General features: G+C 33.6%; 1 long non-coding RNA gene across 7 annotated transcripts; it reads right to left on the bottom strand.

Moving 5' to 3' along the window:
* Window positions 1-1675: 1675 nt before the first annotated feature.
* Window positions 1676-4995, bottom strand: LOC120076348. 7 transcript variants are annotated; one of them, XR_005481506.1, is made up of 6 exons: window positions 4584-4995; window positions 3107-4372; window positions 2903-2952; window positions 2543-2612; window positions 2076-2160; window positions 1676-1961 (listed from the first exon to the last, which is right to left on the bottom strand). It is a non-coding gene; the product is annotated as an uncharacterized LOC120076348 (long non-coding RNA). The 7 variants fall into 7 exon arrangements; XR_005481502.1 differs by having other exon boundaries at window positions 2903-4372; XR_005481504.1 differs by having other exon boundaries at window positions 2076-3761; window positions 4202-4372.
* Window positions 4996-6406: the final 1411 nt, after the last annotated feature.

Below are 6406 nucleotides of genomic sequence, written 5' to 3' on the forward strand. Positions count from 1 at the left end.
ACAATATCTAATTTTTTCTTTATTTGAATGTAGAAGAAAGTATCTTCAAATGAAAGTGATTTTGATCGAGCTAACTTTTGGAAGAAGGCTCGAGTTAATAAGAAAGGAGAATGCGATAATGAAGATGTTCAAGAAGTCGTCAATCAAATATAAGACAGGTATTAAATTTACATGAAGTATATGACATATAGCTTAATTATATTAAATTTAATTTTTTTAGGATGAGATCTCAAAGAACAATACATATCTATTATGCCATAAACATCCCTCTCCCAATGATGTCTTAACATAAGCTTTGGGTACTCAAGAAAGACATGGGCGTGTGCGTGGGGTTGGCGGTATTGTTACTCCAACGACTTACTTTCACATAATGAAACGAAAATCAAAACATGAGAATGATGAAAATAAGGAATTTGTAAGTGAGAATGAAGCACTTCATCAATGTGTTAGAGAATTAGAAGCTAGTCTTCAAATGTCATCTTCTACAGCATTTTCTGGACATGGAAGTTGTCCCAGGAAATTTTTTGCATATGAGGTCGAATCTCAAGATAAATAAAAAGACAAGATGAAGACTGCATGTGAAAAGAAACAGAAAAAGAAGATTAAGGTGGAGGAGATTAAGTCCCCAAAGAAATGAAGAGACAAGATAAAGGTGAATGTAGATTGCAATGCAGAATATTTGAAAATCTTTAAGGTAAGTGACACTAATAAAATCAATTAAGTTCATCAAATGTCTAATTTTTCTGTTTTATATACTTTTGTTGCTATAATTTTGCTACATTAGGAGAAATCTTCAATGGAAATGACTAAGAAAAAAGAAGTTAGTGACTCAACATCAGTTCTTCCGGTATCTTTGAAATCCATTCTTAGATATGCTGAGAAGGTCATGGTCAAAAAGTCTAGTATTTCTTTACAACTTCCAGTTGGACTTTTTGGCATCAGTCGAAAGAGTTGTGTCCTGCAAGAGAATATAATTAGCTTTTGTAACATAGATGAAATCAAGACAATGACTTTGGTGGTTTACATGGCGTAAGTAATGTTATTACTTTTGTAGACTTTAGTTCTGACGTTACTTTTGTAGGCACTCATCCTTTATTGATTAAAAGGAAAGTTCACACTACACTTTTGTAGATTTACCTCTCATTTCCTTTGGACATAACTCTCAGGAAGTTAAAACTCGAAACCAGTGTAGTAGACTGATGGTCTCAGAAGCAAACCAAATAGTTCTTGCTCCTTTTAATTTTGGGTGAGTTAAAACACGTTTTGTTTTTATCAATTTCCATTAGTAATAAAAATACCAATTATTTTTTATTAACTAGTGGTCATTGAGCATTACTCACTATAAGAATTTTGGGTTTTAATGTCGGTTTAAAACTAACATTGATAGGCTTTAATGTCGGTTGATCGTGTTATAAAAGATCTTTAATGTCGGTTTTAAACTGACATTGTACACCATCTTCAACGTCGGTTTAAAACCGACATTGAAGACCTTTTATAACACGATCTTCAATATCCGTTATCGACTGACATTAAAGCCTTTTAATGTCAGTTTTAAACTGATATTAAAACCCAAAATTATTGTCCATTTTTTTCAATTATTGTATGTTTTTTAAAAACTCCATTGTCTGATCCATTTTTAATGTCGGTCAAAAAGTTAAAAACGATATTATAATAATTTATCCACAAACAAGAATTGTTTTTATATATTAATATCTCAACAAACACAAAAATTTAAATCTAAGTCTTGCTCACAAAGTACGAATAACAGTTAGCTCCCAAAGAGAATAGCAAAATTTATACATACAAAGCACTAGTTGACTTCTTACATATCAAAATCATCCCAAAATAAAATCTTAATTGCTTTTGTATATACAACTTGACTTTCAAAAGATACAAAAATTTAACTAAAGATTGAGAGAGCTGGTTGTCTACTTTTGAGTGTCATTACTATCCCAAAAAATCTGCAAAGAAGACATGCTTGCTTAAGTACATAAAATTAGGAATAATTTAAAAATAAATGAATCATACTAAAAGAAATTACATGAAGTATGGAAACTATATTTATATAAACTTACCTAAAGGAATGAATGCAAAACTTGCTATTCTTTTCTCTATTCTATGGATGAGTTTGTTATGCCCTCCATCCAGAACTTCCCTATACTTGTGTGAGCAATGTCATTTGAAAGTGTATAAACAAACAAATATAAGTTGCATTAGTATAAGCAATTTATAAATAACGAAAGAAATGAACTCAACCCATAAACAACTACCATAGCTGCACAATAGTTATTGTAATGATCCCAAATTTCAATGCTAAACTAAGGAACATTACCATATTTTAACCTACAACTAACTCTATAACTCTTATGTTTTAGGAAAATTTCAACAACATGACAACACTACCACAACAATACAAAAAAATTTTACTTTAACACCTGCACAAAGAATGCACTTCCAACAATATTCGAACAACAATCTTCTCTCAACATAACAAACAATATAAACAACAATGATTTACAAAAACTCAGATCTGATTACTCACTTGACTTCAAATCTCAGAAGTTGTCACATAGGCATTCGATCTTATATCTCCATATTCATGGACTAAGTTCCTATCAATGAAATGAAAAGCCAAAAAACAAAAACTCAACAAAGTTCAAAATTCCATCAATCCAAACAAATATCACAATTTGTATTCAGTTATCCTATCCCAGTCTGTCATAAAGCAAAAGATTATAATGACATTGGTTAATCACAATATTCTGTTATCCTAACGTAGCTACCCTAGCAAAAGATTATAATGACATTGGTTAATCACAATATTCTGTTATCCTAACGTAGCTACCCTAGCAAATAAAGCAGGAGTCTCACGAATCTATAGTAAAGATTGAATATCACGTACCAGTCTCACCATCTACTTCTATGTCTACTACATTTAAGTTCTCCTAGGAGCTGCAATACATCATTATAATTCAACTTATTGCTCAGAAGCCAAAATGGAACAATTGTTATATATTATGTATGAAAATTAAACATTTTCCTCACTGAAAATCAGTAGGAAAAGTATAATATTTATGCTATATGCCTTTATTTCTTGTTGTTTTACCTAGGCAACAGTTAGCACGATGGTAGGATAAAACTCATCAGTGTTCAGGGTCGATGGGTATACAAATACGACCTGGAATAAAAAGGTTTACCTGTAGTGTCACACGTTACATGAAAATTCAATTCAATTAATACCATACAAAAAGAGGAGCAAATTCATCAATTGCATCAGTACATGCAACCATAGAACATATTTCATTTTCTTCATGCTATTCAAATAGGAAAACGTTTGCTTCTTCCAACATCTGAATTTAGTTTATATGCACAGTTATCCAAGTTATTCCCAAAGCTACAACCATAGAACAGATTTCATTATAATTATTCATAAATGTCGAATCTGATTTAATTATAAAAAATGCTTCTTCCAACATATAAGTTATGTGCAAAAGTGAGAACAGTTCAACTGGCATCTAAGGTGTGTTAATGACCATGAGGTCCATGGTTCGAATCCCCCCACCCCTCCCCTTATTGTACTAAAAAAAGCATAAAAGTTATGCAGGTGCAAAGTTTGTTATTTTTGCCCAAACAAGGATTGTAGCTTTTGCATTAATCCATCCACAAACCTCTTCCAGAAGTGCACAATCTTGCCCAACTGCAACACCCATTCTTCGTTCGGGCATGCCATAAGGGCATGAGAAATTGATTTCAAATACATCCTGATGAACGAGATGTAAATATTGGACGAAATGAACATATTCTTGGTATTTAACACAGTAAAGAAGTCATAAACAGTGATCTTATAACTCCAGTTTTTTCGACTCGATCGATAAGTTCTTCCCAAGCAGTTTACAACTCCACGTTAAATTTTCATATAACGTGTGATTCTCCTTTTATATGGAATAACGTGCATAAGTATTCAAAGTTTACCTGTAGGGTGGTCGGTGGAACTAAGAAAGGAAAAATGTCTGACGGAGAAGTGGATTTGGACTAAAAAAAAGCATAAAAGTTATGTAGGTGCAAAGTTTGTTTTGGAGTTGTACCATATATATCATATAATCATCAACTATCATCATCAGTAAAAGAATTTGTCCCATAACTTGACAAACATAATTCTAAGGATAATGTGATCTTCCAAATGTAGGAGGGGCAAAAATACCTGTGAAATGTCAGTGATGTTGGGGGTCATTTTTGCCCAAATAGGGATTGTAGCTTTTGCATTAATCCATCCACAAACCTCTTCTAGAAGTGCACAATCTTGCCCAACTATAGCACCCATTCTCTGTTCGCGCATGCCGTAAGGGCATGAGAAATTGATTTCAAATGCATCCTGATGAACGAGACGTAAATATTAGACGAAATGAACCTATTCTTGGTATTTAGCACAGTAAAGAAGTCATAGACAGTGATCTTATAACTCCAGTTTGTTCGACTCGATCGATAAGTTCTTCCCAAGCAGCTTACAACACCACGTTAAATTTTCATGTAACGTGTGATTCTCCTTTTATATGAAATAACGTACATAAGTATTCAACGTTTACCTATAGGGTGGTCGGTGGAACTGAGAAAAGAAAAATGTCCGGTGGAGAAGTGGATTTGGTCGATTTGGTCGATAACACGGACAGATTTGGTCGATTTAGTCGACGACACGACGGAGAAGTGGATTTGGTCGATGGAGAAAAAACAGGTCTGGTCGATTTGGTCGACGACACGGCGGAGAAGTGGATTTGGTCGACAGCGAACGAACATCGAACGAAAAGAGACACCGGACGCTGGACAGAGACCCACGACAATGACAACGCCCACAAAATCAAAGATCCGTTGTTGAAGATCAGACTCTACATTGTTGGAGAAGAAAGGGTTTGGTAAGAGAGAGTGAAAGGGAGAAAGAAGATTTGGAGAAGAGAGGGTTTGGCAAGAGAGAATGAAAGGGAGAGAGAGGCTTTGTTTGAAATGAAAGAGATTTTTTTAATAAATTGAGATTTTTAACGTTGGTTTTAAATCGACATTAAAGCCTATCTTCAATGTCAGTTTAAAACCGAATTTAAATATTTTTTTTATAAAAAAAAATCGATATTATACATCCAGTTTCACTTTTTCCAACCGACATTAAAGCCCAAAATTCTTGTAGTGACTTGTTATAAATGCATACAATGATACTGTATACTACCTAGATTCAATGAGGACAATATCACGGGTAGATATAAGATATATCTAACACGTAAGTTAACCTTTTTCATTTCTAGTGTTTGTTTTAAAGTGTACTTTATTTTTAAATTTGTGGTTATTTCTCGACAAATAGGGCAATTGCGATGTTTTAATCTCAAAAGAATATTAAAAAAAAGTAGGAAGCAAACCTTATTGTAAAACCCGAACCCTAATTACTTTAAGTAAGAGTAAGTAATGAGATGTCTCCAAATGAGTTAAATGAAGCCATGTTTTAAGAGGATTAGAAGATGGAAGCAAGAAGAAATAAGCTCTTGTATAGCTAAGTGTAAACCCCGAATTCTAAGTTTTTAAACAAGTATGTTTAGCCAAATGAATGATATATTAAATATCATATAAGTGAAAATTCATGTTATTTAAAGAAGTTGTAGAGAAAGGAAAAGAAAAACACAAAATAAGGAAGCCCACTTATTGGTTTGGCACGTGGCGGTTAATCTTTGAATTCGGGAGGCGGCAGAAAGATTAAAAGGGAAAAGGAATTTCAAAAGTTTGATTTCGGCAATCTACATGAGAAAATTTAGTGAAATCAGTCTCATTTGAAAGCTAGGAGAATCTAGTTTTCAAGGTTGTCTTGCTGAAAAATGATTGCAGGAGAAGAAGAACAGAAAGTGATGAAATTATAGAAGAGACAGAATCTCGGGTTAATCGATGCCTGAGGTGAAAATTGGAAGCTCTAGGACAAACTATAGGGAATATTTGGCTGAAATTTGAAGATAAGAAAGCTAACTCAATTCTAAACATCTTTGTAGAATGAAGTTTCTACAAAAAAGGTCTGGATTTTGAGTTATGGATTTTTAAAGTTGTAACAAAGAATCTGTGCATAAGTAGACAACTGCTTGGGAAGAACAAGCAAACAACTCACCGTGGAGATTATAGAGAGATTTTGTGATGAGGATCTCGCTAATGGAGAAAATCTCGCTAATTTTGTGGTGAGGATCTCGCTCTAGAAGGGAATCTCGCTAGAAATTGGGCTGAGTATCGCTGATATCGCTGGTATCGTTGGTAAGGTGAGTATCGCTGGTAAGGGAGTATCGCTAGGAAAAGCTTGATTTTGCTCCTGAGGAGAATCTCGCTCATGAGAATCTCGTTCATTAGGAGAATCTCGCTAGTAAAGCTATCTTTAATGATGAAAGTACCA

Source organism: Benincasa hispida, chromosome 4, assembly GCF_009727055.1.
Source record: "Benincasa hispida cultivar B227 chromosome 4, ASM972705v1, whole genome shotgun sequence".
NCBI classification, from domain to species: domain Eukaryota; kingdom Viridiplantae; phylum Streptophyta; class Magnoliopsida; order Cucurbitales; family Cucurbitaceae; genus Benincasa; species Benincasa hispida.